This window comes from Hemitrygon akajei, chromosome 8, assembly GCF_048418815.1.
Source record: "Hemitrygon akajei chromosome 8, sHemAka1.3, whole genome shotgun sequence".
NCBI lineage: Eukaryota > Metazoa > Chordata > Chondrichthyes > Myliobatiformes > Dasyatidae > Hemitrygon > Hemitrygon akajei.
In genome coordinates this window covers 65,334,444-65,344,430 of record NC_133131.1, presented here as the reverse complement: position 1 = coordinate 65,344,430, position 9,987 = coordinate 65,334,444, and the positions used below count along the sequence as shown (strand labels likewise).

General features: G+C 42.4%; 3 non-coding genes across 3 annotated transcripts; 2 read left to right on the top strand and 1 right to left on the bottom strand.

Moving 5' to 3' along the window:
• The first annotated feature begins 471 nt into the window (after nucleotides 1-471).
• trnat-agu (transfer RNA threonine (anticodon AGU)) lies at nucleotides 472-545 on the top strand. Its single transcript has one exon. It is a non-coding gene; the product is annotated as a tRNA-Thr (tRNA).
• Nucleotides 546-8,967: 8,422 nt separating this feature from the next.
• On the top strand, nucleotides 8,968-9,041 carry trnat-agu (transfer RNA threonine (anticodon AGU)). The gene has a single exon. It is a non-coding gene; the product is annotated as a tRNA-Thr (tRNA).
• Nucleotides 9,042-9,658: 617 nt separating this feature from the next.
• Nucleotides 9,659-9,740, bottom strand: trnal-uag (transfer RNA leucine (anticodon UAG)). The gene has a single exon. It is a non-coding gene; the product is annotated as a tRNA-Leu (tRNA).
• Between the last annotated feature and the right edge of the window lie 247 nt (nucleotides 9,741-9,987).

The window sequence follows — 9,987 nt, the reverse complement described above, 5'->3', positions numbered from 1 at the left end:
TCTGAATCTTAAATGGACATTCCCCAGTTTCAACACTGGAATTTATTTTTAGACCAAGTATATTGGTTTTACCCCTCGAGCTAGAGAGCCACGACGACCACAGTATTGCTTGAAATCCACCTAAAACGTTGATCAAAACGTGTTTAATCTGAAAAGGTAACAATTGCGTCTTGACTTCGGAAGAAAGGGCGAGGGAAATCCAGCGTCACGGAGCTTTCATGTTGGGCAACACAACATTAAGTGGCCTTGCACATTTCCACACAGCTTATCAGGATTCACGGATCGTGGATCCTCCACTACGTTTCGGTTGAGTTCGGACTTGGAGCAATGTCTTGAAAACGAGTGAGCTGCGGAGAGAGTAGGAAGCCATATTATGTATGGAAACTATATCGGCATAAGTGTCTAAATACGGTCCAATTTGTTTTATCTCATTTACGCAGTCTCATTTTAATATATGCTGGCCAGCGCAAGGGCTCCGTGGCTTAACTGGTCAAAGCGTCTGTCTAGTAAACCGGAGATCCTGGGTTCAACTCCCAGCGGAGCCTTTACTTTATGGGACGAATTGCCATGTTTGAGAATAAACTGCATTACAAATTACACTGCTCCTGTAATCGCAAAGAACAATGTCACAAAAAAGAATGCAACAATAACACAGTGCTCATATTAAACACAGTTCTCGAAAACTTTGCAGTTCTGATGTTGTCTGCCGGGCAAGATACGCGATGACGTTTCTGGGAAGCTTGTTTACCTTTTTTATAGCATTTTTGCAGTTCAGTGTTGGTGTATGGTGACAAACGTTTCCAAAACGCAGTCATCACGTGCTTTATGAACTTCCCGTAGTATTAATGAGAAATGATTTCACATCGCGTTGCAAATCGAATTAGGACTAGTTCCCTGTATATTTCAAGAAACCGAAAAGATGTCGTAATAGAAAGGAGCGAGAATACGTACAGCTGTTCAATACTCTTACACCCGCAATGTTCGATAAATAGAGACCACGAACCTCACGTCTCCACTGCACGACACCCCCCGCGCCCAGTCTGGAGTGTTCTGTGGCTCCGCAGTGTTATCAATGACCCAGGCAGCAATACTGGATCGTCGCCATAATGATTTCTGGTTGTTACATTTTATAATGGAAAACATTCCGGAATTCACTTTAATACTGCAACAAAATATGTATACACATGGCAGTGGTGGGATTCGAACCAAGCCTCCTTGGAGACTGAAGCCTTAATCCAGCGCCTTAGACCGCTCGGCCACACTAACACGTATTTTGATTCTGCCGGGTGTCAAACAACGATACTCCAGATGTCAGTGCAAGGACGCTAATTATCACGAATATTGTCAGTGTGTAACTGCGCCCATTAGCTTTTAATGTTCACCAAATGCGAAGAGTAACATCACGGTTATCTACCTATGATGTCACGTTCAGTGATCTTTACAGGCCTACACAATATCTGCAAGGTTTTCATTCAGATGGAGCGTCCCAGCGTCCGCAGTCGAACGCTGCAAATTAGAACGCTCACACCGTTCTAGAATATCTACACTTAACCCTCTCCGAGAAATTTAAAGGCGTTCCCAAATAGAATCATACCTTGAAAACGAGCTGAAACAAATTTTATGGATTTGTTTTATGATTAAGCAGTACTGAGATGTAATTGTTCCGCAGTAGAAATTGTTTCATCAGCACTCTTTTTCCAATTGCCTTTTAAGAGATGTTTTTCAATCAGGGTTTATGTGTGGACTAGATACCCTGCAAACTGGTTACTTGTGTGTGATGTGGGGCAACAGATTCCGAGTTGAAGAGTACCGTTGTTTCCTGAAATATAAGAAACTCAAACATCTTTGCGCATCTGCAGGGAGTGGAGTTCTCATTTCTGCCAGTCGGTTACGTCCTGGTAGATCTAATTTTCTGCCGAACTCCTAATGTCCACCAACCTTGTGACATATCGTTTTACTTTACTTAATAATTTATTTATTGTCTTGTGAATAATCGACTACGCTGACCGCATTCGTATTTTAGCCGATCAATTATATTGACCACGGCAGACGACTATCATCTAATTAGGGTGTTGCCATCATGCTCTTGAACCACAGGGGATAACTTCACTCAACTTCACTTGCTCCATCATTGAAGTGTTTCCACAAGCTACGGACTCAATTTCAAGGACTCCTCATCTTAAATATCGATATTTATTGATTATTTGTTTATGATTATTAGCTTCAGTTTTTCAAGTGCACAGATCGTTAGACTTGTGCACACTTGAACGCGTAAGTTGGCGCGGTTCTTCATTGATTGTATTCTGGTTATCATTCAATCATGGACTTATTAAGTATGCCCGCAAGAAAATCAATTTCAGGGCTATAAACCTCGAAATTTGACCCGACGTTTCAAGCAATGTCCTGGATTGCTAGGTACTGCACCGGCCACGTGAGGTCACGTGACACTCAAAATCTGACCAGGTTTATCATTGTTACGAATGAGGAAAAAATACTGCCTCTTTTGGACTTGAAACCACAACACTTTAACCTTTAATTTGATCACTCAGGAGCTGAAGGCCAACTTGCTAATCACTGAGGCACAGAGCTCACAGAAATACTCTTTATTGTGGTAAGATAAAATTGTTGAAGAAACAAATTGCATTTTTGAAATACACACATTTTCGCTGCTCTCTCTTGTTCCTGCTCTGACAAAGATACAAAGCCAGTTCACACGGTTCGCCTCATGTTATGGCAACAATTCTTTCATTGCATTTCACAAACAGTGGAACGGTAAGGACTTCGGATGACCCAGCATATTTTTCAGTTGGTTCAGAACGAGTTCTGCGGATTTCCACTCCAATTGAGGGCTTCAAGGTCCTGATTTTCTCCAGCACTACTACCGTTCCAGGGAAGATTACGTAAGCAGCTTATCTTGGGAGCACAGTGCCTGCTGCTGCTTGCAATAGCTTCCTGCACGTTGACGATAGATTCGAGATTTTTACAAATTCCGCAGGAACTAAAATAAAAATTGAAACATAATCAGTTACCCACTGCTAATGGTCTACCGTATCTTGATTTGCAGTATTTCCCCTTTTCACATGAAATCCTAGTTAAACCTCTGAATGGAATGACATTCTCAAATCCTTCGATAAACCAGTCATCCTAGCGCAAACAGTCTTGTGGTGCTTGAGATCGAGGGAGACGTTGCTTGTGTGATGGGCAAACCAAGTTTGAAGCGGGGTCCAGAATTGACCCTATGAACTGTGCTGCTATTGAAAGAGAAAGGGAGAGGTGTCCAGTGCTAATGAAAGAGAGAGAGACACAAAATGTAATGCTATGGTTCCTCGGCTGATTGTTTACCTTTTCTCCAAGGACACTTCTGCCTGCTTGTTAAGATTCCTGCAGAGACAGCAGGGCGGAGCCGGTTGATGGACAGCCGGTGTCCAGCATGTGGAGATAAAAAGCAGGTCTTCTTAGACACAGGCAGACACTCCACGGGACACTGAGCGAGCTTTGTGCACCCACGTGAAGGGGGGGTTTGGAGGATCGGTTCGAGGAAATCGATCAGTGGCTCACAGTGTGAAAAGGTCCCACCGGTGGGGAACTATTTGTGCGTCCTCCTTTGCCTGGGTGATAGTTCCACCACTGAAGAACGGTCGTACGTATCCTGGTCATAGTCGGTCACCATTACAGGGCTTCGGAGGACAACGGGAAAGTCGACGGCATCACCTCTCATCACCTCTCTCTCTCTCGCTCCAACGATACTCAAACAACTACCTCGACCTGAACTGAACTGAACACTTCACCATCGTAAGACTGGTGAAAGAGTCAGGTTTTGGTTCCTATTTCCACACTTCTGTATGTATCATTGCTAACCCGTTTCATATATCTACATTTTATAGTACTGTATTGCTTAGTTTACTAATAAACACTATTAGTTACTAATAATAACAGACTCCAATGTGTTTTCCATTTCTGCTGGTTTTTAACCCGGTCACGGAGTACGTGACACTTGTCATGAGTAAGTGTCAGAGTGACGAAACAAAAATTGACAGGGTTTACCGGCCATTTTGCAGAACTCAAGATTGTTCATGCAATGAGGCACTTTGCAATTAATGTGTGTGATTTGAACATAGAGATGATTATTGGCGTGGCTATATTGTAAGTTGGGAGCCGAGACTGTTCAAGTGACTTCAGAAGGCGAAAGAGGCAGTTAAAATAGGATTCTGGTTAGCCTCCATCTCTATTGCAGAGAAGTATTCTCTAATCCTCATAGAAGTATATGTCCTTGTAGTAGGGTTTGGAGGCTTGCGTGTCTCAATAAATCGAAGAGCTATGTGGGCAGAGACAGGACGTTCTGCCTTCGCTGTTGGTCGTGTCACCCAGGTTTACAGCACAAAGTGTAGAGGACTGACCAGGAGTGGTCCAAGGGACTTACTTCCATATCTGTGCGCGGTAATTCAATGGTTGAATGCAGAGAAAATCAGTGAGGAAGGTAATGACACGGTTATGGAAGCCTGCACAACGCCAAGGCCAAGTCAAAAATTGCCTTTTTGAATGCTGAAGAAAATTGTTGGGGACAGGATACTTGGAAACGTGTGGCCTAAACAGGGAGAGCCAGCACTGGTTTCTCCGTGGCAGGTCGTGTTTTACCAACTTGCTTGTGTTTTTAACAAGGTAAAGAGAGAGACTGATGAAGGTGGAGCAGTGGATGTTGTCTACATAGAATTTAGTGTTTGACAAAGTGACTCATGGGAGGCTAATCCTAAAGATTAGAATGCATGGGATCCCCGGTGAATTGGCTGTTTGGATTCAGAAAGTGCTTGCACATAGATGACAGAGGGTGGTAGCTGAATGGTGTTATTCGAGTTGGAGGTCTGTAATTACTACGTAATAAACAATATGAAGTTCGCCTCTATTACCGCTTGCTGCATCTCCCTGCGAGCGGTTTTCATTTCAGGCAACCTCATATCCTTCTGTAGTCCAATGAAGTGATATATAACTTTAATTGTGTAATATCTGCCTATTGCGTTCTCTTCCAGTACTGCATGACGTCATCAGGTTATATATTAAACTCAAAGTTTGAGTTCATTCATTCAAACAGCATTTTGAACCATGTAATATCATTTTGAACTCCAAACTAGTGTTGTGTATTCAGCAAACTCAGGAGAGATTTTGATTTGCTACTCCTCCAGATGGTTGTCTGGAGCCTACGGCACAATACAGGAATTCAGCCCACAAAACTGTGCCAAACATGTCCTTACCTTGGAAATTACCCAAGGTTACCAATAGCCATTTATTTCTCTGAGCTCCATGTATCTGTCCAGTAGTCCCTTAAAAAACCCTATCTTATCCACCTCCGCCACCGTCGCCGGCAGCCCACTCCACGCACTCACCACTCTCTGCGTAAATCCTTAACCCCTGTGATCTCTTCTGCGTCTACTTCCAAGCACCTTAAAACTGTGCCCTTCCGTGTGAACCATTTCAGCCCTGGGAAAAAATTTCTGACTGTCCACAGATCATTATTGATAGATAAATAATATATATTATTCAAGTGAAAATAATAATACATAGAAATAGCCAACAGCATATTATTCGTGCTTAATAAAGACTCATTTATTTCTATCTGATTCTAGCACGTTTCCCATATACCATTAGGTTATATCTTGTCAAAGGCAGTGTCAAAAGCTAATTGCTGGAGACATGTTTGCAATCCCGGACTGGCACCGACCTAGTTTAAGTATATTTGTAACAAGTTTAGAGAGGATGAAACTGAACTATTTAATTCCATAAATCCATATTGATAACGGCACAAAATAATCTTTGGACACTGGTGGCACGGATCTCTATTACTGTGATCACACACGCTCTAAATTTATAATGCTTCATAATGTCTATTTGTGTTATTTATGCAGTTCGATTAATATCCAGATTCAGTGGAATTCCATAGCAACAGACGCTCGCAGTGTTATATGATAACTATGGTGAAGTCTTCCATCCCAATAGATAGGATTTGCGGCAAGGGAAAAAGAAAGCGCTACAAAGAGAAACGATGGGTGAGAGCGATGAGAGAAATTGATCAACAGATGGATAAAAAATGAGAAGTGTTGGAATAAGGATATGGAAGTAATACGCGGGGAAGAAATGCCACTGTCCCACTTCGGCAGCGCCGTATTTAGTGTTATTATTTGTTGTTTGTTTTGTAGCACAGGTAAGCAGTACCCTTCACACGAAGGCAAGTCACAGTGGCCAGTTTACCTAACCTGCACATATTTCGGGTATGGCAGGTAGCTGGTGTAACCGAAAGATATGCATTCAGTACACAATGGCAAAAAATCACAAATGCATCACCTGGAGCCAATGTTGAACCGGCAATGCAACGGCATTACCAGCTGCATCACTTTCAAAGCCTACATCTTAAACCATGTCTCGAAACGGCGAACAGTAAATTAATGACTCGCAGAGTTAAAACCCCAGACTGAGCAAGGGACCTTTCGATCTTCAGTCTAACACTAATTCAACTGACCCCTGTCAGTTACCATTGCAAAAATATTTGCTGTAGTTACCTCCGACCCTCGTATGTGGCCAGTACATTGCCACAGACGTCCGTTAATGCGAGAACCGTCTATTGAGTTTTCATGAGCCATTAAGTTCCCACGTCTCTCCTTCCAAATAGTGCGCAGATTTATTTAGGTTTAATGCGCTTTGTATTTATTTTCCGGAAGTTTCAGTTCCCTTATTTACATTGACATTGTAGCATGAATAACAGTAGCTTAACAAGGTGTTACAGCCCTAAGTGCTCTGCAGTGAGAAGAGTTTCTGAAATACACTTTCTGCGGAGTTCGATGAGCTGACGCTTACTACTTTAAGAGCAGAGGTCATGGAACGAACATGCAGTCGAATTTCGCATTCATCACCATATATTATCCAACGCGTAGAAAGCACGTGCTGAACTGAAAACTTCAACTTTATCCGCATTACTTGGAAAAGTTTGCAGATGGTAACACCATAGATGGCCGGATCTCAGAAAGAGACAAGACGAAGGGTTTGGTGAGTCCAGTTACATGGAGCGGACATCCAACATCTCATCTATGTTACCAAACCCAAAGACCTGGATTCAGGAAGAACAACGAAACAGCGATGATACCCCTGGATCATCCAATGGTTCTGAGGTGGACATATTTGAGAGCTTTAACTTTCTAGGAGTAAATAACATCGATAGTTTATCCTAGTAAAGCAGGTCAACGCTACTTCCTTTAAGCCACACCACTGCGTCCACGTCCTCAGCAAAGAAAATTCGTCACGTCACGTTGACAAGTGCCAATTATGAAACGTACAAGTTCGAAAGTAGACTACTGGGAAGAAGCATAGTTTGGCATATCATCTGCTCTGACCAAGACCGAAGGACATTGCAAAGAGATGTGGAAGGATCTCTGTCCATCACGGATATCACCTTCTTCTCCATAGATACTTTCGAAACTCTCCACTCCCTCCGTAAAGCAGCCAGGATAATCAAAGTACCTTCCCTCTGTGACACTCTCTGTTCTCCCCGTGCTTCGAGCAGAAGGTACAAGAGCTTGAAAACACGAAGGAACGGGCTCGGTATCAGCTTTTGCCCCGTTAAACGATCTCCTGCATTTTAAGTTGAACTCTTGTCCTCAGAGATTACCTCGTCATGGCCTCTGCACGTTGTTGTCCACCTGCACTGTACTTTCTCTGAATCCGTAACCATAACACTATAGTCTGTATTCTGTTTTTGTTTTCGCTTGTACTATTTGAAAATACTCGACATGAATGTACTACAAATCTAAGGTTTTAGTTGTATCTTCCAATGTCTGACAGTATAATTCAACATTAAGCAGCAATAATGCCCTTGTGGGAGAAATTAATAGAATGGATACTGAGGAAATGTTTTAACATTCATCCCTGACCAGCTCAATCCAACAGAGTGGGCAATACACTTCTGCGACTGACAACCCAAGAAGATCGATAGATAGATAGAAACATTCTTGATCCCAATGAATATTACAGTGTCAAAGTAGCATTACAAGTGCACAGATATAGATAACAGAAGAGAAGTAGAAAGAATAATAAGTATGTTACCACAAAATCTCCTGGTGTTTTTATAAATGACCTGTATGAGGAAGTGGAGGGATTGGTTAGTATATGTGCAGATGAGACAAAGATTGGAAGTGTTGTGGATAGTTCATTTTGGTAGGTCAAATATAGTAATAATGGTAAGACTTCTGGCAGTGTGGAGGATCAGAAGGATCTTGGGATCCGTATCCATATGATACTCAAAGCTGCTGCGCAGGTTGACTCTGTGGTTAAGAACGCATACGGTGCATTGTCCTTCATCAAACCGTGGGATTGAGTTCAAGAGCCAGCTGTATAGAACCCTGGTCAGATCCCAGTTGGGTGGTAATAAACAGGTGTTCCAGAAACAGTTCTTCTCTCCAATCATTCGGCTTTATCTTTTCTGTTGAAAATTACTGAACACCAAGATATGGCAGAGATAGTTAGCTTTATTTCCAAGTCTCTCCCGTCTGGTTCGCTGGACTGTTTCTTGTTTCTATGCCCTCTAATGTTTAGGTGCCTTCAAATCTGACTCTAGAATGGACCTTCCCTTGCTTCAGGATTTTTTTTTAAGCCAAGGATATTGGCATTATCTCTGCAGGTTAGAGAGCCAGGACGACCACAGCATTGCATGGAAGCCACCTAAAGCGAGCATTCTGTGTGAGAAACACAACACGGAGAGTCCTTGCACACTTCCACACATTTTATGAGGATACACAGATCGTGGATCCTCCACTGCCTTTCGGCTGAGTGTCAGACTTGGAGCAATGTCTTGAAAACGAGTGAGCTGTGGAGAGAGTAGCGGCCCATATTTTGCATGCAAACTATATCGGCGTAAGTCTTTAAATACGGTCTAAATTGCTTTATTTCTTCTAGGCAGTCTCATTATGTCATGCTGCCCAACGCAAGGGCTCCGTGGCTTAACTGGTCAGAGCGTCTGTCTAGTAAACAGGAGATCCTGGGTTCAACTCCCAACGGAGCCTTTAGTTTATGGGGCGAATTACAATGTTTCAGAATAAACTGTACATTACAAATTACACAGCTTCTGTAATCACAAAAAGCAATGCTCAAAAAAGAACGGAACAATGACATAGTGTACATATTAAACATAGTTCTCGAAAGCTTTCCAAGTCTGATGTTGTCTGCCGGGCAATAAACACGACGACGGATCAAATATGTGACATTTCTGAGAATAATCATTACTTTTTTATAGCATTTTTGCAGTGTAGTGTTGGTTCATGGTGACAATCGTTTGCACAGGCCCTGTTCAAACTGCCGAAGAAATGACCAATCGAATTCCGACCAGTTCGCTGCATATTTTTTAAAAAAAAACAGTGAGGTGCCGTTACAGAAAGGAGCGAGAATATAAACATCTGTTAAATACTCTTACACCCACAAAGTTCGATAAATAGAGGCCACGGTTTCCACGTGTCCACTGCATCCACCGCCCAATCTGGAGGACGTTGCGGTTCCGCAGTTATCATTGACTCAGGCAGCAAACCTAGATAATCGCCACGACGATTTATGCTTCTTACATTTTATATTGCAATACATTTCGGAATTCACTTTAATACTGCAAGCAAAATATGTATACATAATATGGCAGTGGTGGGATTTGAACCCACGCCTCCGATGAGACTGGAGCCTAAATCCAGCGCCTTAGACCGCTCGGCCACACTACCATGCACTTTTGTTCATTACCTTATTGCGTAGATTGGTTGAATATGTTAATCACGAAGGCATTATAACATATGTTCAAAAAGTATGCTTTGAACATTCTTCCACCTACTTGCTTGATACTTGAAGCATTTTACATTTTCCAACTCTTCCAGTATTTCGTTGCAGCAGACCGGAGAGAACAGTGAGACAGTGTTGCCTTTTCAAACTTTCGGGAGTCGAACAACTATATCACAGATGTCAGTGCAAGGA